This window comes from Solanum stenotomum, chromosome 11 (genome assembly GCF_019186545.1).
Source record: "Solanum stenotomum isolate F172 chromosome 11, ASM1918654v1, whole genome shotgun sequence".
Taxonomy (NCBI): domain Eukaryota; kingdom Viridiplantae; phylum Streptophyta; class Magnoliopsida; order Solanales; family Solanaceae; genus Solanum; species Solanum stenotomum.
This window is the reverse complement of record NC_064292.1, coordinates 28250510-28260421: the sequence shown is the minus strand read 5'-3', so window position 1 is coordinate 28260421 and position 9912 is coordinate 28250510. Positions and strand designations below refer to the sequence as shown.

Below are 9912 nucleotides of genomic sequence, written 5' to 3'. Positions count from 1 at the left end.
AATGGCGAGAGAAGGCACTCATTGCATGGGACACACTCTGTTGGACAAAAGTAGCAGGAGGACTTAATGTTACTGATATCTACATGTGGAATAAAACAGCTATACTAAAGCACTTGTGGGATCTAAACTAGAAGAAAGATAAACTATGGATTGTATGAGTTCATACCTTTTACCTCAGAGGTAGAAAACCATGGAAAGTAAGAGCAAACCAGGCTTCTTGGATAGTGAGGAAAATTATACAGGCAGGACATTGGCTTGAAGAGAAGGGTTTGCAAATTGCAGAAAACATGGAGACAAATGATTTTAGTGACAAAGCAATGCATAAGAAGCTAAGGGGTGATTATATCAAGGTTCCCTGGAGGAGAATGACTTGCAACAATCAGGGAAGTCCTAAATGGATCTTTGCATTGTACTTGGCTATAAATAGAAGATTATACACCAGAGATAGACTGGAAAAATGGGGGATCACAAATGATATCTTATGTCTACTTTGCAAGGAAGCAAATGATACTCATCAACATTTATTCTTTAACTATATAATCTCAAGAATGTTGTGGCAAAAGCTCCTGAATTGGCTATCAATTAATAAAGTTAGTAATGGATGGACTGAGGAACTGACATGGGCTGTAGAACATGCTTCAAGCAAAACTGTACAAGCAAAGATCTACAGAATGACCTTAGTTTCAGCAATCTACTACATTTGGCAAGAAAGGAACTACATGATTTTTCAAAACAAGGAGAGGAACACGGAGATGATCACTAGAGTAATCATCCAAAGCATACATTGTAGAGCTAGTATGACACATAGGTTTATAGGTTTTATGCACAAGATTAACATGTATCCTTAGAATAGGTACTACAGGAAGGATCTTTTGAATTAGCTGGACTCTGAGTGTGGAAGTTATCCACATCCAGAGTTTCCAACATTTTACATATTGCAAATCTGGTAATAATAAATTACAGTTACCAAAAATAAAATATGGATACATTTCACTAACTGAATATCCTATTTCTGAGTATCTTTACAAACTAAAAAAACATAATTTAGAAGAAAAAAGTAAACTAAAAAAAGCTATAACACAACTAAATTACCTCGAATTCCAAAGACAGCTGGTCATTGATAAACTACGATTATATTAACTCTAGCAAAATTCTATCCAAAAACGTCATGAATACAAAGGTACATAGTTGGAGAACAACAACATAGCGGGAGAACTAATAGATTTTTATTCTTCTATCCCATAGATCCACGCTATCCTTCATATTAATGGTTAAACATCCCAACATATCGTAGATCATGCAATACTGAGGATGCTTTTTATCTTTAGATACAAAACAATGTGAATATCTAGAACTATCAATCCAACTACATCCAACCACCTTTGAAAATCCCATTTTTCGCATTCCTTTTCTAACGTTATCTACAAACTGCTAGTTTCCTTCCTCTGCATATATATATATTTAAAAGCAAAACATGATAACCAGAAATTCCATCACTCCCCTCTAATTCAAGCAGCTTACTGGAAACAATTTTCTGCAATTAAAAATTTATATGCAGTCTGCAGGCTTCAAAGAGTGATCCCCATATTCCCAAGACATTACCCTCAACACCCAACTTTTTAGCAGAATTGTGAGCTTCATCCAACCGTCCAACTCTTCCTAACATGTCAACCACACAAGCATAGTGCTCTGCTGACGGTTGAATCCCATATTCTTCACCCATCAGCTCAAATATTTGAAGGCCTGAATTAACGAATCCGGTGTAGTTGCAAGTAGACAGGACTGCTACAAAGGTAACAATAACTGGTTCTAAACTACTCTTCCGCAAAGAGTAGAACAGTATTATAGCTTTCCTACCCATCCCATGAAGGCCGTACCCCAAACTCATATTTGTATATGTTACAGAGTTCTTCTTAGGATATTTTAGAAAACACTTTCAGCATAATCAATGATTCTTGATTTTGAATACATGTCTACCAAAGCAGAAACAACATAAACATTGTTCTCAAACAAATTGTGAATTGCAAAACAATGTAGTTGCTTTCCTATTGCTATACTTCCTGACTGGCTGCATGATGGGAAGATTGAAGCTAAGGTCACATCATTTGGCTTCACATCCTACTCAAGCATCTCCTTGAAGACAATAAAGGATTGTTCAATTAATCCATTTTGTGTGTTTCCACTAATCATAGCATTCCACTGGAATATTGCTTGTTCTTCTCTAATCATATTAGATTTGGCATACATGTCTATCAGGTTACTCTCCATCCCTTCAAATTGAATATTGTGCCTTAGAAGATAAGCATGGGTCTGTTTACCAATTTCCCTATCCCTAAGATTTGATGCCGCAAAAAGTAGGATGGTAATTGTTATATCATCAATTGCAACCCATAGCTTCTTCATCTCATATACAAGCATCAAATCCTCATTATCCAGTTCGTTTTGTACCAAAGCAGACACCATGGTGTTCCATGACACTATATCTCTTCCTTCATGCCATTAAAAACATTAAATGAATTGCCAACATGGTTACACCTAGAATATGTGGCTATCATAGCATTAAGTGAAATAACCTGTGAATCCCTGCATCTGCAACTGTGAAGTTTCCATAGGAGCAAATACAAATGTCACATCATCAGTAGTACCAACATCCTCTGTTTCTACATCTTCAAGAAAGAGATCAACTACTTTAAAAGGAAAATTGTTCTAAATGTACCGGCAAATCATAGAGTTCCAGGTCTCTGTATTTATTTCACAAGTATTCTCAAATATTATGGTCGCCAAATCAATGCAGCCAAGCTCAGAATGGCAGCACTAACAACAAACATATCATTTACATATGCATTACCCAATTTCACAAGCAATCCATAAAGAACATCAGTAACTTTAACATCCCCTATTTCTGATACATAAATTTCTTCGATCGTCAAAAAGATGACTTTGTAAGTTTCGGTATGAGTAATTATATTGTATTGATCGGTAGAACATTAGTAAAACTAACCACAATTGGCTTAATGCCTAATCTCATAACACCTCACTGCTTCCGAAAACCTCTTCCTTTTCACATACCATGAAAACATAGTATTCCACGCAACAACATTTCTTTTATGCATAGTTCTAAACACCCTTTCAACTAAATCACAATCAGAACCATTGTCCAATGTAAGACAAGTAGCAGAGTACATATTCAAGAAAGAATTACTAATAATCCTACTAGGATGAATCCCAGAACGCATAATATTTCAATGAACAACATTACCTAAAAGAATCTGTTTGGTCTCCATGCAAGCCTTGATAACATAGGAATAAGTATACTGATCACATACGGATGAAACCACATGTTTCAATTGAGAATAGAATGAAATTGCTTCATGGAGCATGCTATTAAAAATAAACCCAATGATAATTGTGTTCCAAAGGACAGTTGTTGGTTGAGGAATTGTATCGAACAATTGGCGGGTGAGATGGGGTTAAATGAAAGCGAATTGTTCTGGGTTTTGGCTCTGTGAAAGTGCAATGTTGGTCGGTGAGCAGTAGAGAAGAGTAATTTGGGAGATGGGTTAAGATCAAAGATGGAGCCTGTGAGAAAGTTGAAGAAGACAATGTTTTGGTCTTACAAATACTCATCCATTTCAAAATTGTGATCTTACAAATATTTGGTCCTACAAATACTCATCCGATTCTCTTGAAAGCAAGCCTAGCTATTGACAATTAAAAAAAGTAAAAACCTACATATTTAATTGGAAAATATTGTAGAACTCAGAAGTTGGAATTAATACTTTGTATTATATTGGTGATGCAGTCAAGACCAAATACACCTATGAAGATGTACTCTATCCACCTAGAAATATAATAATATATGAGATGTTTAGAAGCACACCAACGTGGTCATTGAGAAATAAGAAATTTTGAAATTCCATTTTAGTAAAATGTAAGACATGCAATCCATTACAAGAAATGAAATGAACATCAATTCAGATTATTAATGCCGTCCTCAAGAATTGTACTGCAAACTGACATGTGTTCCTATTTTGTCCAAGAAGCCCCATTTCACCATTCTACATATTATTTTGAATTCTTGTTTTGCATTTCACCATTCTCCGAGGAAATGCTTTGGTCATTTCCTGCAATTGGTTCTTGTTATCCTCTTTGGTTGCAAGAGTATTCTCAAAAAATTTATCCTCCTCCTTAGTCCAAAAGGGGTTATTGCATGTCCGATCGATGTTCAATTTCTTTTGGATCAACAAGGAAAGCTTTAACATGAAAAAGGTAAGCTCATCAAGAGGATTAAGAAAACGGAGGAGTGTCAATATATGACCAAAAACTACCATAAACATCGGGCATCTAAAATAAGATTTTTTGTAACCTCTAACACTTAGTAATAAAAAACAATTGCGGCAACATACATTCTTTCAAATCAGTTATGGATACTAAGAAAAGTAATAAGGGACTAGTAAAAGGAACAAGCATGAAGATACATGTAGTATACTACCAGAGAAGTCCCCAGAGATACGAAGCATATTATGAGAGCATTTGCATTCTTTACCTTTTCTATCGAACTGAAGGTTTTTTAATAAGAAAGAAGAGTACAAATAAAAAAACTATTCATCTCAAGATATGAACAAAATATATCATGGAGTATATACTTTTGTTCTTGTTAATGATGCAAACAAAAAAATATCTATGGCCTTGTACCGCATAATGGGAAAGAAATCTTGTCAATCCAACATTTGTTATCAAAATAGAAGGAAAAACTCATATTCCCCTGCAACACAATCTAACGACTTAAAACTAGGGACAGTGCTAAGACAAAATATATCCTGGACAAGAAATCAAAAGGAAAGCTATACAAATTCATGTTTTTCCTTTTTGAGAAACACTCAATTCTCTACACATTAACTTTCAACAACGGAAACCATGTTAAAGAAGAGTCCCTAGAAAATGTTGACACAATTTTCTCTCCTGAGATAGAAACAAGCAGAATCTCATGATATTCAAGTAGGTTAGTATCACTTTGCATCTCTTCAGAATCTACACCAAAAACAATATATAAATCCACCATTTGTGATTGAATACACATTCTCTTGTATCGTCATTACCCTTATACATCATGAAATAGCAAATTATTGATCATGTGAATGGAAGATTTACAAAACCAACAAACAACAACATATCAAGTGTAATCTCACAAGTTAGTCTTGGGACGGTAGAGTGTACGTAGAACTTAACCCTACCTTGACAGGTAAAAAGACTAATTCTGATACACAGTTCACACAAGGAAAAACATATAAAGCGGATCGAGAAAGAGAAGATTTAAAAAACCAACACCAACTTCATATCCAGCGAAATCTCACAAGTGAGGTATGGGGAGGGTAGAGTGTGTATAGACCTTTACCCTACCTTGGGAGGCAGAAAGGTCATTTCTCATTGACCGTCAACTCAAAGAAAAGCATATCAAATCGAAAAAGGAAATTTTACCTAACCATGACAAAAAACTTTAAAGGGAAAGCCATGAAATATCTTGCTTTTTCCCTTCAAATAACTAATTATATCTCTAAAAATTATCTTTCCTAAACACAAAGCATGTTAACGAAGAGTACCAAAAAATGCTAGCACAACTAGCAAAATCTGATGATCACAAAGCACAGACAAAGCAATATTCTAAGTGACTCAATCTACAGTTATAAGTTGTATCACCTATAAAAACAAGCATTCAACCAAAAAGGAATCAATCTATAATTTCAAGTATATATATGTGTGTGATTCCTCTTTGGTTGAATTCGTATTTCCATAGGTGATACAACTTATAATTGTAGATTGATTCAATCAGAAGTTTGCTTTGATTGGTGCTTTGTAATCATCAAGTTCTGTTAGTTGTGATGACATTTTTTGGTACTCTTCTTTAACATGCTATGTGTTTAGGAAAGTTAATTTTTAGAGATTTGATTAGTTCTTTGAAGGCAAAAAGTAAGATCTTTCGTGTCTTTCCCTTTAAGATATTTTTGCATGGTTTAGTAAAGCTTTCCTTTTTCGATCTACTTTGATATGTTTTTCCTTGAGTTGAGGGTCAGTCAAAAATGACTTCTCTACCTCCCAAAGTGGGGTAAGGTCTATAGACACTATACCCCTCACCATACCTCACTTGTGGGATTTCACTAGATATGATGTTGTTGTTAGTTTTCTAAATCTTCCCTTTCTTGGATCTGTTTTATATGTTTTTCTTTAAGCCAAGTATGTATCAGAAATAGCCTCTCTACCCCTCAAGTTAGTGGTAAGGTTTATGTACACTCTACCTTCCCTGACTCACTTGTGGGATTACACTTGGTATGTTGTTGTTTGTTGGTTCTGTAAATCTTCCATTCAAATGATCAATAATTTGCTATTTCATTATATATACAGGTAATGATGACACAAGAGAATATGCACTTAATCATATATGGTAGATTTATATATTGTTTTTGGTGTAGATTCCAACAAGACGTAAAGTAATACTAACCTACTTGAATATCATGAGATTCATCTTGTTTCTATCTTAGCAGAGAAAAATTGTGTTAACATTTTCTAAGGACTCTTCTTTAACATGGTTTCCATGGTTGAAAGTTAATGTATAGAGATTTGAATTTCTCAAAAAGGAAAAACAAGAATTTTTATAGCTTTCCTTTTGATTTCTTGACAAAACGATGTAGTATAGGAACTAAAATTAGGAAAAGACCTAACTAACCCTGAAAATTAAGTGACAAGCGACCACTAATGGACCCAATCGATGAACCGTGGTCTGACCCATGGCCCGTCTTGTGGATTGTTATTTGGTCATCAGATACTCTGATTTGGGGCTTCGAACCACAGACCCTGATTACAAACCGTGGTATGACCTATGGTCCATAAGTCTAGCCGTATTTATTGGCCCTCAGACCATAGCTAGGCAGGCTATCCACGGACCACACCTATGGTCCGTGGTCCTATCAACAGTCCGTGGGTGGCCGGCGTGGTTTGGCACCTGCAACATCTGGAAAGCTGCTATTTGGTCTTTTTGAATACGAGGTGTTACAACTTGTGACCCAAATCAGTGGAATTTACTTATTGACTAGAGTTTCGCTTCCTAAGAAACCCTACATTTTTTTTGAGTATTTTATGAAATCTGATAGTAAGATAGGCCATTTCCTCATAATCTTTTGATATGTCACTTGGTGATGGTTTTAGTTCCAAGAACTTGCCTTTCCTTCAGTCCTTTTTGGAATTTTTGTGTTGCTTTTTTAGTTCGTATATTTCAAGATTCTCAATCAGCTCGTCTATGCTAAGATTCTTCAGGTTCCTAGCTTCAGTAATATCATTTACTTTGCTTTACCATGACTTGGGAAGGACTCAGAGAATTTTACGTACCTTCTTGCTTGGATGAATAGTTTCATCAAGACATCGGAGCTCATTTCTGATAGAAGTGAAACTGGTGTTCATCTTATTAATATTCTCTCCTTCTTTAATGTTTAAGGTTTCATATTGAGTAGTGAGCATGTCCACCTTTGATTCTTTCACTTGGATGTTTCCTTCATGGGTTGTAGTCAGACAGTCCCAAATCTCCTTGGTTGTTTCACATGCTGAGGTCCTGTTGTATTCATGAACACCAATTCCACAAACCAGTATATTCTTGGCCCAATGGTTCTTTTCTTATTTTCTTTCTTCTAGCTTCATCATATTCTCTTTTGTTTTTAGGAACCACCCTAGTTATCTCTCCTTCTTTGATATCCTTAGAGGGAACATGAGGTCCATCAAAAGTTATATCCCATAGTTCATTGCCATCTTTTGTAGCATAATTATGCATTCTAGTCTTCCTGTACTTGTAGTACTGTCTATTAAAACGAGGGAGCCATGTAGTAGATTGTCCTTCTTCTAAGCTTGGTGGGGCTGCCTTCATTGCAGGATCCTTTCTAGACGTTATTAAGATATAAAGTACCGCTCTGATACCAATTTATGAGATGTGATATTCCACTGTGTAATAAGGGACAAGGTTGAGGATACACTGGTAATGCATTAGAAGAGACTAAACTATAATGTAAACACAACATGGCGTTTTATGTGGAAACCTCCTAGCTCAAAGGAGAAAAACAACATGTCACAAGATTTTTTAACTGTTTTCACTATTTTCAATCAACAAGTGAATACAGACTCCAAATGCACATAGAAAGATTAAACTCATAGTCTCCCAACCTATAATAACCCTATTACAATAAGAGCCAAAGTAATACATCTATTGCCCACTATATTAACTAACCCTAATTAATATAGACTTCAATCATACACCACAAAATTACCTCTAATTATGTTCATGTGTTAACTTACCACACACTGAATGTGTTCCTTTATACATTTGGAACAAATCTTACAAGTTTACCACACCTCAAGCATTTCGTAACAAACAACCAAAAGACGTACTTGATAACTTTATCAGGTCCCTTAAGGTGCGTGCTGAAAGCTTGAGTTCTTCAAAGACAAAGTTTACACTTTTTGTTTTCTTTGAATGTTTTGAGTAGGTTGTTTCATGTCACTAAAGATCTATTATCCTTCGAACATTACAACCTAGTGTTTTCTGATTGGTTGAGTTCAATTGTCTCGTTGCTTGTTCCCACAAACTGTGTCAGAAGTGACAACTTTTACCATTATTCACCAACTAACTTCATAAACGTGATCAACTGTGGGACCAACTTGCATGTTTATGAGCATCGTCAAATATTTTAATACTAACAATTTAACATCCCCAAAAAATCTTGCAACACTATTGACCAAATTCAACGGGACTTCATTTGGGGATCTTCTTCCCACAAGAGAAAGCTTCCATTACATTTCTTGGGAAAAAGTGAAATCCCCTATAGAAAATGGTGGCTTTGGCTTAATAGCTTCTGAAGAAAAAAATAAAACACTTCTTACCTGGTTAATTACTTTATGTTCTCTTGGATCTTAAAACTCAACACTTTAGCGAAAATAAAAATGTTCATGTCGTTGTGTTCCCAAGATCGAGTCCCAACTAGCGCTTAGCTTCACCACATTGGCATCGATACTGACCCTCTATGTCCTATATGTCACCTCAATAGCGAATCAATTACCCACATCTTCATACAATGTAATATAGCTCAAAAATTCTAGTACGCCTTGGGCATTAATATTTCCCAGTTACCTCCCCAATATGTAAACAATTACATGCCCTCAAAAGGTTGAAACCACCAGACACTGACCACCCTTACCACTAGATAGAATGATTTCCATTTGCATTATGGAATATATTGTTAAACATGAATGATAATATCTATAATGACGATTCGGCCTTTCCATCGAAATTTGTAGTAAGGAACAGAACCACAGAACACATGCAGTATACTCATACCCTTATTCACCATATCGCCACCACCACCATTCATATTCAGTGGTTACTGTCCCTGAACGGTTCATATAAAATAAACACTGATGGTTCCTTCTCTAAGAACAAAAGTAGACGCGAACTTGTGGTCTCATAAGTGATGTCTGTGGTAACTGGATTGGGGGATACTACAAAGGGTGCTACGGGCACAATAATATCATAATAGTGGTGGAAGCGTTTGTGAGTAGCCTAAATATGGTCGATGCTCATAATCTCCTACCCTTAGAAATTGAAACGGACATGACTGACATCTTAGAATACTTAGAACATCCTCAACCAACTTATAATTGTATAACTGCAATTTGCAGGTTAACTATGAAGAAGTTGGCGAGTCAAGTGGTCCGCCATAGCTTTCGCCAAGCCAAAAAAGTAGCAAACGTTTTCTGAAGATTAGGTTCCAAGCTAATAATGACCAAAATGGCACACTTTTTGTTAACTCCTCCTGAAGCTGTAGAAGCAAGCCTCATCAAAGCATACCAAGTTGGAGCTCTATCCACTTAACTAGT

At 35.7% G+C, this 9912-nt stretch overlaps 1 pseudogene; it reads right to left on the bottom strand.

The window, feature by feature from the left end:
* Positions 1–1215: 1215 nt before the first annotated feature.
* Positions 1216–7909, bottom strand: LOC125845811 (pentatricopeptide repeat-containing protein At3g22150, chloroplastic-like; annotated as a pseudogene).
* Between the last annotated feature and the right edge of the window lie 2003 nt (positions 7910–9912).